Source organism: Lipophrys pholis (assembly GCF_963383615.2).
Source record: "Lipophrys pholis genome assembly, chromosome: 15".
Classification (NCBI taxonomy): Eukaryota; Metazoa; Chordata; class Actinopteri; order Blenniiformes; family Blenniidae; genus Lipophrys; species Lipophrys pholis.
Genome location: NC_137642.1, coordinates 731,152 through 755,230, shown reverse-complemented (window position 1 = coordinate 755,230; position 24,079 = coordinate 731,152). Strand labels below are relative to the sequence as shown.

At 44.0% G+C, this 24,079-nt stretch overlaps 1 protein-coding gene across 1 annotated transcript in view; it reads right to left on the bottom strand.

The window, feature by feature from the left end:
• ndst2a (N-deacetylase/N-sulfotransferase (heparan glucosaminyl) 2a) overlaps nt 1-21,977 on the bottom strand; it is a 40,152-nt gene extending 18,175 nt beyond the window's left edge. Inside the window, exon 1 of the mRNA XM_080481821.1 lies at nt 21,746-21,977. The gene's annotated coding sequence lies outside the window, so the exon portion shown is untranslated. The remainder of the gene's footprint in view (nt 1-21,745) is intronic.
• Between the last annotated feature and the right edge of the window lie 2,102 nt (nt 21,978-24,079).

Sequence of the window (24,079 nt, the reverse complement as noted above, 5' to 3'; positions counted from 1 at the left end):
CAACACGCCACAGTTTCCTGTCATGTCTCAACACGCCACAGCTTCCCGTCATGTCTCAACATACGACGCCACAACTTCCTGTCATGTCTCAACATACGACGCCACAACTTCCTGTCATGTCTCAACAAGCGACGCCACAGCTTCCTGTCATGTCTCAACATGCGACGCCACAGCTTCCTGTCATGTCTCAACACGCCACAGTTTCCTGTCATGTCTCAACAAGCCACAGCTTCCTGTCATGTCTCAACACACCACAGCTTCTTGTCATGTCTCAACATACGACGCCACAACTTCCTGTCATGTCTCAACAAGCGACGCCACAGCTTCCTGTCATGTCTCAACATACGACGCCACAACTTCCTGTCATGTCTCAACAAGCGACACCACAGCATCCTGTCATGTCTCAACACGCCACAGTTTCCTGTCATGTCTCAACAAGCCACAGCTTTCTGTCATGTCTCAACACACCACAGCTTCTTGTCATGTCTCAACACGCCACAGCTTCCTGTCATGTCTCAACAAGCAACGGCAAAACTTCGCGTCATGTCTCAACATGCCGCAGCTTCCTGTCATGTCTCAACATACGACGCCACAACTTCCTGTCATATCTCAACACGCGACGCCACAGCTTCCTGTCATGTCTCAACACGCCACAGTTTCCTGTCATGTCTCAACACGCCACAGCTTCCTGTCATGTCTCAACACACCACAGCTTCTTGTCATGTCTCAACACGCCACAGCTTCCTGTCATGTCTCAACACGCCACAGCTTCCTGTCATGTCTCAACACGCCACAGCTTCCTGTCATGTCTCAACATACGACGCCACAACTTCCTGTCATGTCTCAACAAGCGACGCCACAGCTTCCTGTCATGTCTCAACACGCCACAGTTTCCTGTCATGTCTCAACAAGCCACAGCTTCCTGTCATGTCTCAACACACCACAGCTTCTTGTCATGTCTCAACATGCCACAGCTTCCTGTCATGTCTCAACAAGCCACAGCTTCCTGTCATGTCTCAACACGCCACAGCTTCCTGTCATGTCTCAACAAGCCACAGCTTCCTGTCATGTCTCAACACGCCACAGCTTCCTGTCATGTCTCAACACACCACAGCTTCTTGTCATGTCTCAACACGCCACAGCTTCCTGTCATGTCTCAACACGCAACGACAGAGCTTCCCGTCATGTCTCAACATACAACGCCACAGCTTCCTGTCATGTCTCAAAATGCCACAGCTTTGCGTCATGTCTCAACATGAAATGCCACAACTTCCCGTCATGTCTCAACAAGGAACGGCAAAGCTTCCCGTCATGTCTCAACATGCCGCAGCTTCCTGTCATGTCTCAACATGCCACAGCTTCCTGTCATGTCTCAACACGAGATGCCATAATATCCTGTCATGTCTCAACACGCGACGCCACAACTTCCTGTCATGTCTCAACATGCCACAGCTTCCTGTCATGTCTCAACACGCAACACCACATCTTGTCCTGTCTCAACATGCAACACCACAGCTTCCTGTCATGTCTCAACATGCGATGCCACAACTTCCTGTCATGTCTCAACACGCAAGATTACATCTTGTCATGTCTCAACACGCAACACCACAGCTTGCTGTCATGTCTCAACATGCAACGCCACAGCTTTCCGTCATGTCTCAACATGCCACAGCTTCCTGTCATGTCTCAACACGCGACGCCACAACTTTCTGTCATGTCTCAACACGCGACGCCACAACTTCCTGTCATGTCTCAACACTCGACGCCACAGCTTCCTGTCATGTCTCAGCATGCCACACCACATCTTGTCATGTCTCAACACGCAACACCACAGCTTGCTGTCTTGTCTCAACAAGCCACAGTTTCCTGTCATGTCTCAACAAGCCACAGTTTCCTGTCATGTCTCAACAAGCCACAGCTTCCTGTCATGTCTCAACACGCCACAGCTTCCTGTCATGTCTCAACATGCCACAGCTTCCTGTCATGTCTCAACACGCGACGCCACAACTTCCTGTCATGTCTAAACACGCAACACCACATCTTGTCATGTCTCAACACGCAACACCACAGCTTGCTGTCATGTCTCAACACGCAACGCCACAGCTTCCTGTCATGTCTCAACACGCGACGCCTGTCCAGGTGTCCATCCTGCCTGACAGATCTGTCAGATTCTGCCTAACAGGCCACGCCCCCTGTCTTCTGGTCACGCCCCCACACACCCCGGTCATCTGCCCCCGCCATGTGACCACGCCCCCTGTTGTCTGGCTACGCCTCCCACCGCCTCCCACTCATGAGCTCAGCGACCATCTGAACAACATGGAGCAGACTGGAAACATACGGTTCACATATGAAGAGGGAACTAACAGGACCCTTTCCTTTCTGGACATGAACATCCACCACAGACAAGACGGCAGGATAAAAATCAGTTTACAGGAAACCCACACACACGGACCAGAACCTCCTCTGGACATCAGAACTCCCCACAGCACACAAACTTTCTGTTGGCTGGACACTTTATGAACAGGCTGGTTATGATGGCAGAGGACAAGAGGAAGACAAACACATCAAGAACACACTCACACAGTGTCGATATCTGAAATGGGCCATAAACAGAGGAAAACAAGTCATGAATAAAGAAAAGAGGATAAAAGAAAGAAAGCTAAACAGAAAAACCAGATAAGAGCAAAAACACAATCACCATCCCAGACATCTGAGGGAGAACAGAACCCAGACAACGTAGAATGAAAAAACACATCAGCACAGCAGTGAAACCACACACAAAACTCTACTGTTACTCCTACACCATAAAGATAAAATAGACCCAGACAACACATGCAACGGAATATATGAAATCCCATGTAAATCATGTAAATCAGAACATACACTGGTGGAGCGGGCAGATCCATTCATATAAGAAAGAAAGAACATCAACGTGAAATAGAACCCACAGGACGACTCACAAGGTTTCAAACAGACACAGCAGGACATGAGCATCACCGACCCCTGCAGAAGAAATGACCACATCATGAAGTGGAAGAAGGGAAGAGTCAGAACATCGGAGGGAAACAAACTAACGGAGGATAAAGGAGGCCGTCGAGGTCAGGAAGCAGACGACCATGAACCTCCCACACACCTGGCATTCCATCCTCAGAGACCACTAGCTGGTGGTGGGGGAGGGGGCGTGGTTATAGGGGGCGTGGTCAGCCTACAATCAGACAGATCTGTCAGGCCAGTCACCTGATAAAGACCGACACGTCATCACACCCCAGATGAAGCTCTGAGGAAGACTGCAGGTGAAACCTAAACATGTCAGCAAGGTCAAATCCTTCTTGCATCTACCGTCGATAAAACAGAGTCTATAATATATGTTGTTTAGAACGACAAAATGAACACAACTCAACTATAAACAACAACACTGATAAAGTATAGAGTAAACAACACTGAAAAAGTAAAGAGACAACTTTTGCGTAATGATGTCACATACCTGCATCGTTCACAACCCGCTGACATTTTAACATATGTTAAAATATATGTTTAACATTTTCCCACATGTGGTGGGACCGACTACAGTCGGGTCTGCGTAGGCTTTGCCGCCCTGCCTGGCTATGTACTGTGGTGGGACCGAGGCTTCTGACATGCTGGGAACAGGACTAGCTGGAAGCCTCAGAGCTGTAGTCACAACCTCAAAGTCTGATGATACATTTAACTAAGCTGATGAGTGACAGCACAGCCTGAATAAAACACCACAGAACATAAAGGTCATACAGGTTCCGAAGCTCTGTGGTTCAACCTGTTTGCTAAACCTTGTCTCTGAAGTCTGCACTGACCAACAGTTCAAGCAGATCCCTTCAGAAATGATTTTGCTGCATTTAACACATCCTATTGCTACTGAATGGTAACATGTCAGCGGTGGGGTTTGAACCTGTGACCCTCAAAGAACAAGCTTGCTCCTCGACCTCTGGACCACCAAGCACACATCATCTCTACTGTTCCCACCAAATCGTCTCCCACCATGATCATCCCTACCGTCCACACCCGGAGACCAGACCTCGTCAGAAACAGTGGCAGGAGCTTCTATCCCACGATGCACCTTGCTTTGAGAGTCAGGTCTGATGTGAAGAACGTGAACCAACAGCTCTAATGACTGGGAGGAGCCACGGCTGTCTGTACAATATTTGAGATTCCAACCTGTCAATCATCTAATCAGTACTAGTTTGAGCTGAAAGGAGACATATCATGCTTTTAAATCCTTCCTTTTTACATATAAATCATACAGTTGTGGTCTATATAAAGCGGAACTGCAATGCTTGGGTCTGAATTCCTCATTATTAGAGCTCCACAGGCCCCTTTTCTACCCCTTTTCTGATGTGCTTCTGAGAGCAACTCGTTTTGGGGCGGTCTCTTCAAATGCAAATGAGACACTTCATACCCCGCCTCCTCTCCAGGTTGCAGAGGTGACACTCGGTTCAACTCCACCCTGTTCGGCCATCTTTGTAGTTTGATAGAACAGATACAATTATCTAGCGGCGCAGAAACTTTATATTCACACATTATTTACAAAATGTCAACAACGGAAGATTTGTCCATCCAGCCATACATGTTGGAGCCAGAGTCGGACCCGGCGGAGCGAGATGAAAATGACGATGATGCAGCTGCAGAACAACGTCTTCATATGGATGTAACGCAATGGTGTGTTACTATATTTACACTAACTTCTCCATCCATGCCCACTACTACAATACTGCCTGTATTACAACGACTATTTAACACAGAAGTTACATTATAATCTAAAACGAGCACACAGCGCTAACATATGAAGACGGTGCAACTGCTAATGCTAACAAAACAATGACAGGGACGTCTTATCATCACACTTTTTAGCGTTATATACAGCTTACCGAAGTGCTCTGTTCGTCGTCTCCATAGATAGAAGGAACTGACCGCTCAATCAGACGAAGTCTTTCGGCAAATCCTTCTTTATACTGGCGGAGGTTGCTGAAGCAGTCATCCTTAAAGTGCTTCGCACACACAAAAATGACCTTACCCACAGATGTGGGTACATTTCTGTGAAAAATAAAACTCAAGCAGGCACTTCGAAAAGGTTCTGATGCTGGGAGACGGTGTAACGAAGCTTGTGGGTTACTACATCCAACAACCGAACATTTCGACTTATCCTCTCGTAACTTCGGCACCCTTAGGTTGGACTACAAAATCGCAGCGAGAAACAAAAATGGCGGATTGCTCGAAGTGTCGATGTCCTAATTTGGCAGTTCCGCCGGGAATACTGTGACGTAATAGTTCAAAAAACGTAATAGAGAATAGAAAAATCGAAACGGATCGCAAAATATGACCAAAACAGAATATAAAGATATCAACGGAGCACCTGAAGAGACTACTTTGAACTTTTCTGTACTTCTAAACACTCTAAATATACAACAACGTGCATTTAAGGGCTAAAAAAGTGGATTTAGCATGATATGTCCCCTTTAATATTCATGTTTAATGAGCTTCAGTCACAGCGCTCACTAACTAAAACATGTCACTTGACAGTGGTACGACTGGTACTGCATCACCTGAAGACCAGAAGTTCCTGTTCTCTACCATCATCTCTGCTGCTGAACCTGCGATGGTGACAAGTCTCATTCAACATGATGACAGATGGATAATGGCACCTCGCGCTTGTCTGTATGCTACAATACAGTAAAGTACAGTGCAGTACAGTGCAGTACAGTGCGGTACAGCACGAAACAGTAAGGCACAGTGCAGTACACGAAGGTACAGTACAGTACGATGCAGTACATTACAGTGCTGTAAGGTACAGTACTGTAAGGTACGGTACACAGGGATAGATCTTAATTTTTTTGCCACTAGTAGAGCGGACTAGTGAACCATGGGTTGCCCTCGTCCTGCAGACTTTACACTAGTCCTGCACCCACTGAAATATATTTTGTTAAACAAAAACAGTTTCATGTCATTTTAAAATCATAATCATAGAAATAATTGATTTTTTTAAAATGCTACATTTTGTGTTGCAGGTACATCATCTTAGAGTTTTCTTCCCTTATAGTACACAGCAAAAAACTAGAAAAACTGCTCAGAATGTAGTCACCCCCTGCCTGTGATGCCTGTTCACTACAATATATTCATTATTCAATGTTTTCAGGGCTTGACATTTTTACTTGACCGGAGTTTAATGGAAATCTATAAGCTTAGGTAATGTATGAATTCAACCATTAAATACATTGTAATAAGTTTCTGTAATGGTTTTTTGAATAAACTTGAGGTATATTTGACTCCAATTAAAAATGACTAGACAAACATAGGAGGATTTCACAAATTATTTTTACAATTTAACTTCTTTCCATGAGAGTATCTGTGCAGATTCTGACATAGTACTGAAACATTTAGACATTTAGCCTATCAGAGTTCATTTACATATTTAATTTATTTACACATTAACAGTTATTTCAATTACCTTAGAATAGTTGAAAACAACTGTGCATTATATACAAGTACTGCATTAATGATATAAAGGGAAGAATTAAATTCTTGTGCATACTAGAGAATTATTGACTAGTTTTAGACATAAAATAAATTGTAGTATCACACATTAACTGATATTATTCAGTGACGAGAGTACACCAATAAAAAGACACAAAACTGAAGCATGACAGAGTCCAGTACTGTAGAACACAAACTGACTAAATGTGGATCCAGTTTGTCTCTAAAATATTTTGAAAACAAGTATTGAAGCATAATTCATGAACATTCAAATGTTCTTATTTCAGGTGTCTGATGGAGGGACAGCTTCAGGAACTTGTTCATCTACATTGCAGTAGTGATGCACCGATCCACGTTCTTTCAATTCCGATCCAATCCCGATACTTAAATTTGTATATCTGCTGATATGATTCAGATACCAGAGCTCTGTTTGCTTTAATATTATTATTATTATTATTGTTGACTTTATATGAGGCTGTAATAAACTCCTCTCTGTAGTAAAGTATGAAATGTACTAATGTATGCATGTATTCTCTCAAAAGACAACTTGAGGTTAGTACAAGGTCAGAAAAAGAAGCAGTACAAGTTTAGCGAGCGGAGTAGGATGCAGCTTCACGGAGGTGTGACTCGCCTGCTGACAGCCTGAAGGAGCTGCTGTTCATTGTTTTGATGTCAGTGCTGTTCTCCTCGGAGAGCTGGAGTTTTAAAACGGTGACTTCTAGCAGCAGAGCGGCGCCTCGCCGTACTACGGCTTTGCAAACATCCACGTTGCTGTGTTGCTTTGTAAACAGGAAGGCACGGTACAGTACAGTACAATACAGTACAGTATGGTAAGGTACGGTACAGTACAATACAGTATGGTACAGTACAGTAAGGTATGGTACAGTACAATACAGTACGGTACAGTACAATGCAGTATGGTACAGTACAGTAAGGTATGGTACAGTACAATACAGTACGGTACAGTACAATACAGTATGATACAGTACAGTAAGGTACGGTACAGTACAATACAATACAGTATGGTAAAGTACAGAAATGTACGACACAGTACAGTACGATACAGTACAGTAAGGTACGACACAGTACAGGACGATACAGTACAGTAAGGTACGGTACAGTACAATACAGTATGGTAAAGTACAGTAATGTACGATACAGTACAGTAAGGTATGGTACAGTACAGTAAGGTACGGTACAGAACAGTACGGTACAGTAAAATATGGTACAGTACGATACAGTACAGTAGAGTAAGGTACAGTACAGAACAGTAAGCCACTGCTGATTAAACGTAGAGGACACACGGGTACAGTAAAATACAATACAGTATGGTACAATATGGTACAGTACAGCACAGTACTGTACCGTATAGACCATAATTGCATGCATCTTCTCTCCACTTATAACTGTTTTACAGAGGGAAAACTAAGGACGTGAAAGTCCGGACAAATGATGCTGTGCTCCCACTATAGGGATGCTTCGACTGCACAGACTGGGAGATGTTTGAATCATGGGAGGACTTGGATGAACTAACTGATGTTGTTCTTACTCAGCTTTCTGCAGATAAATGCTCATATCCAGTAAAAGAGTTAAAGTATACCCTAACAATAAGCCATGGGTTAACAAATCTGTTAAGTCTCTGATAAAAAAAAAAACTCTAGCAATCCAACAAGGAGGAGCGTCAGACCTACAGTCTGCCACCAAAGAAGATAAAATTCTAATTTTAAAAGCAAAACAGAGCTATAGAGCCACACTGGAGAACAGAATGGCTTCTAACAGGCTTGGCTCAGCCTGGTCCAGTATGAAAACTATAGTGGGCCTCCAGAACACAAGAGGTTGTGCCAATGTCACTTTAAATGGCTTCAGCTCAGAAAATTATTTGGTCAATGCTCTTAATTGCTTTTACAATCGTTTTAATGTGCTTGATTTTAGCAAAGACACACAGGAAGTAAAAATAGGGTGTGTGCTCTCAACATTATTATTTATTCTTTCCACTAGGGGTCCTCAATAAGCAGCCCGCGGCCGGACACAACTGTCTGGCCCGCACCGGCCCATGAGCTGCACATTAAGGTGAAATAAAGTGGGATTTGTGGGGGGGATAACTGCTCCAACTTGTTTGGACCTCATCCCACACCGTAGTTGGAGCTGGAGTCTGTGCGCATCTGACATAATTACGTCAACGCGCGCGCTCCTCGGACGTCCACAGATTTCAATTTCATGAAGTAAGTCAAAATTAAACAAAGAAACAACACGAGCTGCAGCGTGAAAAAGCACGAAGTTGACCAGGAAAAGCTTCAGTTGAACTGTGAACAGGTTAGTTTTATAATACCGGCCCATACTTGATCTGCAGCAGACCAGAGCTGTGCGCTGCGGCGAGCTGCTGTGGCCGTTGCTCATCCTCACTTTGATTAATCTGTCAGGAATGTGGTGAATCTGGAGAATTTGTTCTATTCAGTTGTGGATTTTGCTGTGAGAGACGTGGGCAGCCGCCCAGGGCTCAATCTGTGAAGGAGCGCAGCAGAGGAAATAAGAATCACCGTCTCAGGTGCGTCTGGTGGAGGCGGGGGTTCGCCCAGGGCGTAAAACAAGTCCGATCAGCAACTGAGTTTAAAAACATCTGACTCCACCCCCCCAGTTATTCTACCAGCAGCTACTGAACAGTGGACACACTCCAGATCGCTCAGCATTCAGAGAAACTCCATGGAGTTGATCAGAGGGGAGGATGCTGCAGGGAGCGAATGCTGTCACTCTGTAGAACATATCAACACACATCACTACTAATCCACACGCTCAGTTACTAACTTCATCATACAGGTGATTCTTGACATTCTTGAAGATTGATTGGAGCCAAAAAGATGTTCCAGGAATGTCAGGCCCATTTAAGATCTATATTCAGATGCAGTAGGTCACATAAAGAACATCAGGAATGTGGCAGGAACGATGGGAAATGATATTGGTAACTGTCTGATAATACTGCGACAAGAAGAGTGGAAGATTTAGTGGAGGAGTGTTCTTCACCTCTGGTCACCGACTTAAAGAAACAGAATCCAGAAACAGACTTTCTGATGCAACAAACATCAGAGGGATTTCCTCATTCGTCACTTTTCTCATCTGATTGGTCAGTCAATTCATTCCTTTTGTTTATTTGGTATCTAACTGGTGTATTAGAACAGAAATTACAACAATAGCACTAATAAGTTCATTTATATAGCAGTTTTCATACTTCTAATACAACAGAGCACAATTAATAACAATAAAATAATGAAGTGAGAGCAGAAACAAAAGCAGCACTGAAACAACAATTATGGAATTTAAAAAGTAACAAACTGAAAATCTCTCCCTGTATTTCTGTCTCCGTCTCTCAGTGAGTAAATAATTAGATGGCTGCTTGTACACTTACTTTTCTTAAGTTTTGAAAATCCCAGGCATAAATTATTACTATAACCACCTTGACTACTACTACTAGAATGATGATGATAACAATGATAATAGTAATAATGGTAACATCAGCTAAAACATCAACAACTAAAACAATAGATATGGATAAAAATATAGATAAAACAACAAGATATGCCGATTACTCAGTGATTGTGAGCCTGCTACAGTCAAATGAAAACAGTCATGGCCTGCTCCCTGAAAACTCTGTCAGGTGGTGCGAAGACCCTCACCTACAGCTCAATATATCCATGACCAAGGACATGAAATTGACTTCAGGAAAAACACAAATACACCTTAGCCCGCCATCATCCAGGGACAAATTATAGAGCAAGTGCAATCATATAAATAGCTAGGAACTATCGTTGACAAAGTTAAACCTTAAAGAAAACTGTGAGGCCGTGAACAAGAAGGGACACCAGAGTCTGTTCTGTCTTAGAAAGTTGTCCCGTTTCAATGTGGACAAAAGCCTGATGGCACTTTTTTATGGTGCTTTTACTGAATCCCTTTTATCCTTTTTACTGGTGGCTTGGTTTGGAAACGTTCATTTAAAAGAGAGGAATTCTCTCAGTAGATTAATAAAATGAGCTCGTCAACTGATTGGACAGTCACAGCTGAGCTTAGGGTCGCTGTACAACAGGCAGCTACAGCGACGGTGACCTTTTCTGGAGACGACATCATGGAGGCCAGGGGAGAGTGACATCATGGAGGCCGGGGGAGAGTGACATCATGGAGGCCGGGGGAGAGTGACATCATGGAGGCCGGGGGAGAGTGACATCATGGATGCCGGGGGAGAGTGACATCATGGAGGCCGGGGGAGAGTGACATCATGGAGGCCGGGGGAGAGTGACATCATGGAGGCCGGGGGAGAGTGACATCATGGGGCCAGGGGAGAGTGACATCATGGGGCCAGGGGAGAGTGGCATCATGGAGGCCGGGGGAGAGTGACATCATGGAGGCCGGGGGAGAGTGACATCATGGAGGCCAGGGGAGAGTGACATCATGGAGGCCGGGGGAGAGTGACATCATGGAGGCCGGGGGAGAGCGACATCATGGAGGCCGGGGGAGAGTGACATCATGGATGCCGGGGGAGAGTGACATCATGGAGGCCGGAGGAGAGTGACATCATGGAGGCCGGGGGAGAGTGACATCATGGAGGCCGGGGGAGAGTGACATCATGGGGCCAGGGGAGAGTGACATCATGGGGCCAGGGGAGAGTGGCATCATGGAGGCCGGGGGAGAGTGACATCATGGAGGCCGGGGGAGAGTGACATCATGGAGGCCGGGGGAGAGTGACATCATGGAGGCCGGGGGAGAGTGACATCATGGAGGCCAGGGGAGAGTGACATCATTGGGCCAGGGGAGAGTGACATCATGGGGCCAGGGGAGAGTGGCATCATGGAGGCCGGGGGAGAGTGACATCATGGAGGCCGGGGTAGAGTGACATCATGGAGGCCGGGGTAGAGTGACATCATGGAGGCCGGGGGAGAGTGACATCATGGAGGCCGGGGGAGAGTGACATCATGGAGGCCGGGGGAGAGTGACATCATGGAGGCCAGGGGAGGGCCAGTGTCCTGCACGTTTTAGTTCTTTCCCTGCTTCAGAATACCTGAATCATATCCAGATAGAGCTGACTCCTGCAACAGATGTAAACTCGGACCAGCTGATCACATGCACATGTTTTGGTCGTGCCCTAAACTTTTTGAATTTTGGCGTTCCATCTTTGATACATTGGGAACGGTCCTCTGTCGCACAGTGAGCCTTGACCCCCTTGTAGCTCTTTTTGGAATGCTCCCATCATTCAGTTGGTCCAAAACCTCACAACATATTGTCTCTTTCACCACCTTGCTTGTGAGGAGGCTCATTCTCCTAAAATGGATGCATTCAACCCCACCTACACATAATAGATGGATTCAGGAGATTTTGCAATGCTTGAGACTTGAGAAAATTAGATTCTCCCAAAACGGTTCCCTACAGGCCTTTTATCAAATCTGGCAACCTTTTCTACTTCATATAGATACCTAACACATTGAAGCTGAAAAACAGTGAACTGAGTTGTGAATTCTGTCTATTTATCATTTTTATATTATCTATTTAATTTGATAAAGTACATTTGATGAAGTACTAATGTAAGTAAACCTTAGTTTCCAGTTTACCTCGTTTCCAAAATGTGCTGCTCAAGGTCCAAAGTTGTCGTACCGGTATGCACATTCTCCCACAAAGTTTTTCTTTAATTAGATAAATTTTGCGTGGGAAGTGGAGTACACGTCTTTCAGGACCTGTTTTGTGCGTCAGCAACCTTTATAGATGAAGCTCCAGCTCTACCAGCAGCTGCTGCACTCACTACAACTCAGCTGTGGACTTCAGCCAGCATTACTCAGTTCACGTTGATGTGGTTCAGTGTGAAGGTAAAGTCTTCCAAAAGCATTTGCCCCTTGGCTGAGACGGCATTCCAGCAGCCGTGTGTCGACATCTAACAGTGGAAAATAATCCCAGACATCTCCTATTGTCCCTGATGACTTTTTTGACATTTAAGACTTGTTCAGCAGCATTCAGAAGTTGTGATGCAGTTAAAGTCTAAAGAAAAAAAAGAGCTTCGAACAGTTAAAACTTTGTTTACAGAACATAGGAGACCAAACTATGATGGCTAAGGGGCCTCTCACATCGGGATAGTCCGGGACTCGGTTCACTTGAGTGGGAGGGGAGCAGAGGATTTTCACCCCTTTATTTGGTTGTGTTCACATTCACTTTAGAATCTGGACCAAACTGCCTGGAAAATGTTACACAGTTACAACAGCTGCTCATTTGGTGGCGCTGTCATAAAGAAGAAACACGGCTCGTTGATTGGTCCGCACCGAAAACCAGAAGTCCCGTCGCATTAGCCCGTGGTGGCCAGGCCAGTTAGCTTGTGGCTAATGTGTAGCCACAAACGACCACAACTACTTCCTCTCTACTCCACGTCTGGCCACAAGATGTTTTCCAACTTTTTCTTTCTGCGTCTGATTCTTCTGATTTATACGGTTAGTTTTGTTTGTTTATAACCCAGAATGCATTGCACACTACGTCATGTCCTCTCACCCCGCCCACTAGAAAGATCATTTGTAATGGAAGGTCGAGGTTTTTAAAGGGACCAGAGATCTTGTTAGCTCCCGTACTAAACACATTATAATTAATACAAATTTACAAAAACAAGAGAAAAACTAAACATACAGTCAAAACTTAACACGCCAAAACCAACACAATTATCTGAAGTAGACTCTGAAAGTCTTGTGCGTAATAAGAACACAAGACTCCTTTAAATGGACTAACTTATATAGTGCCTTTAAGCTGACAAACGCCCCAAAGCGCTTTACAAGGCATCACATTCACCCATTCACACACACATCATTGGAGGCTGCAGCCGCTGTCTCCCCAATGGGGACAGTTTGGGGTTCAGTGTCTTGCCCAAAGACACTTCGGCAGGCAGAGATGGCAGGGGTGGGAATTGAACCTGCAACCTTCTGATTGGGAGACGACGGCTCTACCAACCGAGCTGTGCCGCCCAATCACAATCCTCAACTAGAACGGCTACTCAGTAGACCGCAAACCTTCACCAATGCCACATTTGTTTCTGGAACCAAGTTAGCATCGCTAGCCATTAGCTCATATTGATGCTGACTAGCCTGTCACTGTGCGAAGCACTGAGCGGTGGCTCACAGATAAACCATGACCACAATGGATTGGTCCTTGGGTGATGACAAGTCATCCCTAAAGATTTTATGCAATTTGGGTCTAAAAGTTAGTAAAATGCATATAAAACAAATAATTAAATACACGCGGCCAAAATCATAACCTTCGCCCCCAACTTTTATTGGTGAAGGAAATAACTATATCAAAAGTAGTTGCAGTCAGAATTACTGCAACATGACCCAGCATGACTTGATTTTCAGTGCTGCCCCCTGGAGGTTTCTATGTTTTTCTACTTGTAGAGGTGGAGCTTTCAGCTTTCAGGCTCCTCCAATGAGGAACCAGCTCAGGTTCAGTCAGGGAAGGTGACACAGGGTACGTCCGAATTGGCCCTCCTAACTCCTTAACTATGGTATTTACTTTAACCCCTGGATGACGTCACGGGGTTAGTGAAAGGTGTTAGAAGGCTTCCTAAAGGAGTTAGTGAAAGGTGATCACGGTGGTGTGGCAGTCGAACACATAATAATGCGACGGCGGCGCAAGTTAGTGACGTCTGCCATGGTGGGGAAAGAACTACAAGTTTCTGAAAATGGACTACAAAAAGTGAATTTGGGTTCTAGATGATTTAAAGTTGATTATTGCTTTGGTAACTTACATGATCTGCTCCTTATTCTGACATCGCGAGTTTCCCTGAACGCTCCGATGAGTCGGTCCCTTTAAATGTTGTCGCCGCAAGGAATTGAGGGGCAGCATGAGCTGGTCTCCTTTGGTAAAGGAAGCATCAGTGTTTCCTAGGCTAAAGGAGGTTCTAAAGGAAGCAACAGTGGTTCCTAGGCTAAAGGAGGTTCTAAAGGAAGCAACAAGCCTCCTTTCCTTAGCATATTGACAATTTGGACAGTCTTTATCATGGCCGCCACATAAAACACTTCCGGGGTGAAGGAAAAGTCGATAGTTAAGGAGTTAGGAGGGACAATTCAGACGTACCCACAGTCTCTAATGTGAAGGTTCGGCTCAAGACTTTTCTACTTAATAAAGCCACAGTGAAGCTGCTTCAGGACCCTTGACCATTTAGTTACCATCTAGTCCAGCTGCTGGAGGTTAGATTGTATAGGGCCCCTATTTACCACACAGAGCTTCTGTTCCTTTCAACCTGTTCATCAATTTCTATGAAATGAAGCAGATCAATAAGTGAATGTTTCTCTTGTGTAGCTGTTTCAGATAAAATAAAATCTGACAACGACTTCTGGATTCTGGACACTGGACTAGGGTTGCCGACGTGTCAGCTGTCAGGTTACAGCAGAAAATCATCATGGCCTTGATGGAGGGTAAAGCTCTGAAAGTCCAGAATGCCAAGAAGGAAAGGCACATAGCCTTTCCAGAAAACCGACTGTCTGATTTGGAGCAGTACAGCCAATCAATGATGTGATCATCACCGCCTGCATATCAAACCTGGCTCCTATGCTCGGGCGGTGACATTGGATTCAGCTGGGATCGCAGAGGACAACCTGTCCGACTCCGTGGAGTGGCAAGTGGCAGCTTTTCTCCGGTCCAAAGGAATAGAGGTGGACCAGAACACCGTGGAGGCCTGTCACCCGCTGCCCAGGAGGAACAACCACAAACCAGCCATCATATTAAGGTTTGTCAACAGGAAGTACAAAACGGAGCTCCTGAAACAAGGGAGGAAGCTGAGAGGGTCGGCTGTGTACATCAATGAACATCTGACCAGGAGGAACGCGGACATCGCCAGGAAAGCCTTCAGGAAAGTTCCTGAAGAAACGGGAAGATCCAGGCGTCGTGGACCTCCAGCTGCAAGATCTTCGAAAAGCTCAACAGGACACCGGAGGACGCGAAGGAGAGATATGACTGGAATAAGGTAGAACTACATGAACTAACCACATTATGATGCAACACAACTCCAGAAACAACGCATCACCAGCTGCTGAAAGGTTACCAGCTACTATGACTGCAAACACTGAACATCCAGAATTATAAACATTCAATTACGCTGAATATAAAGAACAGGACTTGGGAGAGGATGTCGACCGGACATTAACTTCTTCTACAACATCACTTCTTCTAAAACATAACTGCTGCTATTATTCATCAATTCATCAGATAAATTCAAACAGACAATAAACTTTCTATTATACATTTCAATATACAGGACTGTCTCAGAAAATTTGAATATTGTGATAAAGGTCTTTATTTTCTGTCATGCAATTAAAAAAACAAAAATGTCATACATTCTGGTTTCATTACACATCAACTGAAATATTGCAAGCCATTTATTATTTTAATATTGCTGATTATGGCATACAGCTTAAGAAAACTCAAATATCCTATCTCAAAAAATTTGAATATTTCCTCAGACCAAGTAAAAAAAAAAGATTTATAACAGCAAAACAAAATCAAACATTTGAAAATGTCAATTAATGCACTCAGTACTTGGTTGGGAACCCTTTTGCACGGATTACTGCATCAATGCGGCGTGGCATGGAAGCAATCAGCCTGTGGCATTGCTGAGGTGTTATGGAGGCCCAGGATGCTTCAATAGCGGCCTTTAACTCATTTGCATTATTGGGTCTGGTGTCTTTCAGCTTCTTCACAATACCCCACAAATTCTCTCTGGGGTTCAGGTCAGGGGAGTTGGCAGGCCAATCGAGGACAGTAATGCCATGGTCAGTACACCAGTTACTGGTGGTTTTGGCACTGTGGGCAGGTGCCAGATCATGCTGGAAAATGAAATCATCATCTCCATAGAGCTTTTCAACAGATGGAAGCATGTAGTGCTCTAAAATCTCTTGGTACACAGCTGCATTGACTCTGGACTTGATGAAACACAGTGGACCAACACCAGCAGCTGACATGGCTCCCCAAACCATTGCTGACTGTGGGAACTTCACACTGGATTTCAAGCAACTTGGATTGTGCTCCTCTCCAGCCTTCCTCCAGACTCTAGCGCCTTGACTTCCAAATGAAATACAAAACTTGCTTTCGTCTGAAAACAGGACTCTGGACCACTCTGCAACTGTCCAGTGCTTCTTTTCCATAGCCCAAGTCAGACGCTTCTTCCGTTGTCTTGAGTTCAGGAGTGGCTTGACCATGGGAATACGGCTATTGTAGCCCATTTCCCGGACACGTCTGTGAACGGTGGCTTTTGATACCTGGACTCCAGCTTCAGTCCACTGTCTTTGAAGCGGCTCTTCTTCACAATGCTGTTAAGGCTGCGGTCCTCTCTCTTGGTTGTGCAGCGTTTCCTGCCACATTTCCTCCTTCCAACAGACTTTTTGTGAATGTGCTTTGAAACTGCACTCTGTGAACAGCCTGCTCTTTTAGAAATTTCTTTTTGTGTCTTACCCTCCTGATGGAGGGTGTCAATGATGGTCCTCTGGACAGCAGTCAGGTCAGCAGTCTTCCCCATACTTGTGATTTAGTTTACTGAACCAAGCTGAGTGTTTTTAAAGGCTCAGGGAAACCCTTGCGGGTGTTTCGAGTTAATTAGACGATTCAAGTGATTAGTTAAATAGCCTGCTAGTGTACTTTTTCATGATATTCTAATATTTTGAGATAGGATATTTGAGTTTTCTTAAGCTGTATGCCATAATCAGCAATATTAAAATAATAAAAGGCTTGCAATATTTCAGTTGATGTGTAATGAATCCAGAATGTATGACATTTTTGTTTTTTTAATTGCATTACAGAAAATAAAGACCTTTATCACAATATTCTAATTTTCTGAGACAGTCCTGTATGTATTCAAACTTCAGCCAAATCAATCAGTATGTAGGTCAGTTCAAACAACCATTCAGTATTATCACCATCTCTGAAACATGGATCAGCACTGAGAAGGGAGCTGACGTTGAACTGGAGAAATACGAGTTCAACTACTTGAACAGAGAGGGGAAGGCTGGTGGAGGAGGAGCTATATATGTGAACTTAAACTTGAAATATAAAGGGGTCGAGAAAATGACAGCAATGAAAGATGTGTTTGAATGTATAACAGTTGAACTCTGCATGAAAAAAAAAAAAAAGAATGTAATTGTAAGCTGCATTTATAGAACAACAGGTTCCAACTTGGACATCTTCAGGGAATGGGTCGAAGAAACATTTACAGCTTCATGTCAGAAGGTCTTGTTTGTCTGTGGGGACTTTTACATCGATCTGCTTAACCCAATAATCACAAACCAACAATAGAGTTTATAGATACGATGTACAGTCTGAGTCTTTATCCTAAAATCACCAGACCAGTAGAATAATGTCTCACAGTGCCACATTAATAGCTAATATATTTACAAACCTAATAGACAAAAAGACCGTAAGTGGATTATTAATTAATGATAAAAGTGACCATCGCCCAGTTTTTGCAATATATGCTACAGGAGAGAGAAATGGATTATGGGACAACAATTTAAAAGAGTGAGGACAGAAGAGACAATAAATGCATCTGGAGAAGATCTGTGTAAACAGAACTGGGAGTCAGTTTTAAGCAAAGACAACATTGACAAGGCGTAGGAAACATTTTCAAACACCTTCAAATAGTTATATGATAGAAACTGTCCAATAAAGAAATACACTAAAATAAATAAATATTTAGAAACATCATCGATCAAAAGAGGATTACAAAATGCCAGTAAAAAAAAGAACACAGTTTATAGAGAATTCATTAAATATAGAACTGAAGCAACAGAGAACAAATACAAAAAATATAAAAAATTAAATAAATTAACAACAATTTTACAAGTGTCAAAACAAGAATTATATGGCAAATTCTTAGATAAGAATAAAAACATGAAAAGCATTTGGAACATATTGAATACGGTCATTAGAAACAGCTCCAAACAAAGTACTTATCAACATTTTGCTTATAATGAAAAGAACATTGATAATATGAATGATGTGGTTAGAATTCAACCGGTATTTTGTAAATGTTGGACTGAATCCGGCAGAAAAAAATCAATAATCCTGGAGCAGATGATGGAGGAAAGAAAAGTTAATTAATAGGAATCCAAACCAAATGTTTCTCACTGCAGTGGAGGAGAGAGAAATAACAGAAGTTGTAAATAACTGTAAAAGCAAGACGCCACTTGACTGTGACGGTATCGATATGACCTATCTCCTTATCTATCCACTTCTCCTTAACTCTGGAAGTGTTTTGTGTGGCGGCCATGATAAAGACTGTCTGAATTCTCAATAAGCTAAGGAAAGGAGGCTTGTTGCTTCCTTTAGAACCTCCTTTAGCCTAGGAAACACTGATGCTTCCTTTAGAACCTCCTTTAGCCTAGGAAACACTGATGCTTCCTTTAGAACCTCCTTTAGCCTAGGAAACACTGATGCTTCCTTTAGAACCTCCTTTAGCCTAGGAACCACTGATGCTTGTTTTACCAAAGGAGACCAGATGAGTTATCCTACCCTTCTGGAAACGTATGAGTGACAGGCTAGTCTGCGGCATCCACAGAGGCATTACCATTCTTTTCATCCCCGGCAGGCTCTTTACTAGGATCTTGCTCACTCGCGCTCTCCCAGCCATCAGAAGCAGCCGCCGTCCCCAGCAGGCTGGCTTCATGCCCAACCGCTCCACAACAGACCACATCGCCGCCATTAGTCTGCTGATAGAGAAGACCTATGAATTACGTAAAGACCCCCATCTCTACATCGGGTTCATAGATCTGAAGGCTGCCTTTGACAACGTCTGCCATGCTTCACTGTGGAGTATTCTACAGGCCCTTGGAGCACCATCTAAGATCGTTGCCGTGTTCAAGCTGCTTTACAGCAATACACAGTGCTGTGTCCGTATTAAAGGCAGAGACTCTGACTGGTTTCCCATCTCCAGTGGCGCTCGCCAGGGCTGCGTGGCTGCTCCCGACCTATTCAATTGCATCACTGACCATCTGATGTGCAAGGCCTGTGAGCGGGTCCCCGGAGTGTCCTTCGGCAGCAACCACCTGGCTGACCTGGACTACGCTGACGACACCATTCTGCTCAGCACATCCCACAGTGTGACTCCTTAACTTTACCTTTAATATACCAGGAGTCAAACATGAGGCTGGCGGGCCAGAACCGGCCGCTGAAGGTTCTGCTCCACCAAGCCACTGTACTGTACCATACCATACCATACTGTACTGTATTCTATTAACTCTCACTTCAGTCAAACATGAGGCAGGCGGGCCAGAACCAGCCGCTGAAGGTTCTACTCCACCAAGTGAGAAGATTAAATGGGATTTAGAGGAGGTTTTGACATTTCACCAGAATGTTTGATTAAAATTGACTATGTTGAAATTATAGTCATTTTTAGTACTAATTGTTTGATCTTGCAGAATTCTAGACCGTTTCATCACATACACTGTGTACTACCACATCAAAGAAACACTTTGAAGTGTAAATTTAAAGGTTATTATAGCAATATTTTTACTGGTCCGGCCACTCGAGGCCACTGGACGGTATGTGGCCCCTGAAGTAGTTTTATATGTGTGTGTGTATGTATATATATATATATATATATATATATATATATATATATACACACACACACATACAGCTCTGGAAAAAATTAAGAGACCACTGCAAAATTATCAGTTTCTCTGATTTTTCTACTTGAATCAACATTTTTGTTTCATTCTATAAACTGACAACATTTCTCCCAAATTCCAAATCTAAATATTGTCATTTAGAGCATTTATTTGCAGAAAATGACAAATCGTCAAAATAACAAAAAAGAGGCAATGTTTTCAGACCTCAAATATCGCGATGAAAACAAGATCATATTCATTTAAAAAAAGGACAATACTAATGTTTTAATTTAGGAAGAGTTCAGAACTCAATATTTGGTGGAATAACCCTGATTTTTAATCCCAGCTGTCATGCGTCTTGGCATGCTCTCCACCAGTCTTTCACATTGTTCTTGGGTGGCTTTATTCCACTCCTGGCGCAAGAATTCAAGTAGCTCAGCTTTGTTTGATGGCTTGGGACCATCCATCTTCCTGTTGATCATATTCCAGAGGTTTTCAGTGGTGTTCAGGTCTGGAGAATGGGCTGGCCATGACAGGGTCTAGATAGGGATCAGCTGGTTTGCTTAGCAACCATTTGACGTGGCCACAGGCTGAAGTGTTGCAGAGAAAAGTGTGAATCTAGCAACAACCAGTCAGGAGAAATCTACCTTCATGCTGTGGAGATGGACCAACCTGCCGCCGTCATTTTTGTACTGAAAACCATCAGAATCAATAACTTGCCTTTCTAGATTAAATGTTGGTTCTTGGTTGACAATTTGGGGTGAAATGAATTTCCAAATAAATGCGACTTATAAGCCAGTGTGACTTATATATGTTTTTTTCCTCTTCGTGATGCTTTTTTGAATGGAGCGACGTAAACTCAGGAGCCACTTATAGTCCAGAAAATACGATGTGTGTCGATAGATAAAACAGATAGACGTATGTTTCTTCCATTACATACTTGATGTATCTTTTCAATACCAACAGGTACTACAATTTGTCAACGCATCTGTAACCTCCTTAAAGCCAGCAGGCTGTTCACAGACCCTAATGCACCAAGGACCTCATTAAAGTAGATGTACACTGACAGGGTAGACGCACACAGGGCAAATGCACACAGATGGGGTAAATGTACACGGGCTCGTAGTACACAGGGTAGAAGTACACAGGGTAAATGTACACAAAGTAGAAGTACACAGGGTAAAAGTAAACAGGGTAAATGTACACAGGGTAGATGTACACAGGGTAAATGTACACAGGGTAAATGTACACAGGGTAGAAGTACACAGGGTAGAAGTACACAGGGTAGAAGTACACAGGGTAAATGTACATAAACAAGGTAAAGTTGATGGCTGAGCTAACATGCTAGCGGCTAGTCGGAGCCCAGCAGTGTTTACGTTAGCACAGCAGCTGAGGTCTTGGGCTTTCACACTGTTTAACCTTCAGCTGGGAGCGACACTGAGACCTGGACCCTGTGTGCTCGGGACCCGAGCTGCCGGTGGCCCCCGGCGGGCCCCGGCGGGCCCCGGCGGGCCCCGAGGTTCTGCAGCCCGGGGAGAGGCGGACGGAGTCCCGTTAGCACGGAGCGAGCGGCCAGGCTGCCACCGTTACTCAGAAACAAGCTTCAGCTTCACTCAGTCCGGCGAAGCTCGACTCACCGGCAGTGTGGACGGCCTGGAGCGGTCCGGAGGGGCCAGCAGGGCGGTCCAGCAGAGCCGGTAGAGCCGGGGGAAAAGACACGCTTCTTGGTTTAAAAGTGAACTTCTGCCCTGAGACGCTCACTCCGCCATGTTGGTCCTGACGGCGCTGCGGACTGAACCAAGTGCTCATCACAGGAGCAGGGAGGGGGGGGGGGGGTGGATGTTCCCTCGCTCCATCCAGGACTGAACCAAGTACTCGTCACAGGCGCGCGGGGGGCGTGTCGCACTTCCCTGGATTAAAATGCTGAATTAAACTCGGGGTCAGTCACCATGGTAACAGACTCTGTGAACTGAACCTGCTGGCTGGCAGGTTTAGTAGAGGAAACCCCGAGTTTCTCTTGGCTCCTCCCACCTGAAGCAGCCACTCCAAATCATTTGAGATGATTTACGTCATGAGTGTTTCGTGGGGGAAACTCCTTCCTTAATCCACCCGTGTCTCACATCAGAGCACATTTTATGCACGGCATTACGTTTTTTTTGTGAAATGGTGGTTTTCTTTATAAAATTAGTAAAGCAACAGTGTGTAGAGAAGTTTCACTTGCACTGAAACTACTGTTTTTATTTTATTTTGTTTTTATTTTTTGCAGGGGTGGGATAATTTAAATAAAGTGTGTGTGTGTGTGTGTGTGTGTGTGTGTGTGTGTGTGTGTGTGTGTGTGTGTGTGTGTGTGTGTGTGTGTGTGTGTGTGTGTGTGTGTGTGTGTGTGTGTGTGTGTGTGTGTGTGTGTGTGTGATTTTAGTATTTTATTATTTTATTGAATTCCATATGGTCGCATTTCAAATGACTCCACTAATAAAAAAGTGTAAACATATTACATACTACCAGAGGACCACTGCAAACTTTGTTTCTGCGTTAAATTACTACTTGAAGTAGCTACTAAATAAATATATATATTTTGATTTAAAAGCCAACATCAATTTAAATACTGAAATTAAAAACAAAATGAGGCACAATCGGAGCATATATACATATAAGCCTTTTCATTCAGAAAGGTGGTTTTATAGTTCAGGTTTAGCTGCTTCCTTCCTCCTGTTGGATTGCTCCTCAGTGAAATCCAGATTTTACATCTATTTATTATTTCTGCCTGTATGCTGCCATCTTCAGTTGAATGTTCAGTCAGTGGAGGAGATCTTTCAAACTTCTGAGTTGACTCTGGCAGCAGTTTCCTCCAAGTCTTCTCTCTCCTCTGCTGCTGCAGCACTGGGACTTTTACTGTGAAAGAACTGTTGCCATAGTGACCAGTGGTATTGGGCTCCATTGATGAAGCTTTTAATTCCAGTTGTTCAGGCGCTTAACTCAAGGTCCACATGCTGATCAGCTGGTCTGGAACCGGAAACTCTGAATTTCATCTTAGTGTCAGTCGACTCAGAGTTCATAGAGAAACTCAGAGTTTGTTGCTTGACTAAGCCTGGTCGGAGCTGTCTTGGATTAATTGGTTGCATGTTTGCAGTGACAGGATGAAGAGACTGTTAGTCAAGTCAAGTGTGGATGTTTGGGATAAGTGTGCGTTTATGCTATTCTTAAGAAGGCCACGAAATTGATCACAGAATCACCGCTGGAACAATGGATAATGGACTTCATTTACTCCTGTGGAGCAAGAGCTTCAACAACATGAAGAACTAAAAGCCAGTTTATACAAACAAGGAAACACCAGTGCCACTAAAAAGGAGAGAGGGAAAGCCTGGCAGACAATAGTATACCGGCTTAATGCGTAAGTCGCTCAAACATGTAGATTAATAAAATGCACTCAGCAGGAACCGTCATAATTACAGTTAAAGGATGGAGATGATGATTTTCAGTCCACTAATCAGTGTTTATGCTTTAATGTGGCCCATAGAAGTACATGTTACACAGGTTAAGTAAAATATAAATATGTTCAAAGAAATGATCAACTCGGTGTCATCTATTGAATCCATTTATCCCATGTTGTGTTCTGTTTCATCCATCATCCTTCATAAAGAACAAACGTGTCGGTCACGTGATGCAGCGGTGTTCGGTACACGCAGGTTTGGAGGCTCTCCGGGTTTATTATCCTTTTACGCACTCAAAACCTTTTGCAACGTCTAAATTTGTATCTATTCTGATTGATAACCTTCGGCATGGACCCGCGGTCGAAAAAAGGGACAGCCAACTCGACAAACGCACTTTTTACGTCGTGTGAAGAAGAAAACCCGCAGGGAGAAGCTAGCCAGATGGCACGTGGACATAGCCCTGGTACTTCAGGAGATACCAGCTGAATCAAGCCCTCTCCAGCAAGGTGGACGTGCAGACTGCAGAGATCAATGAGTCCA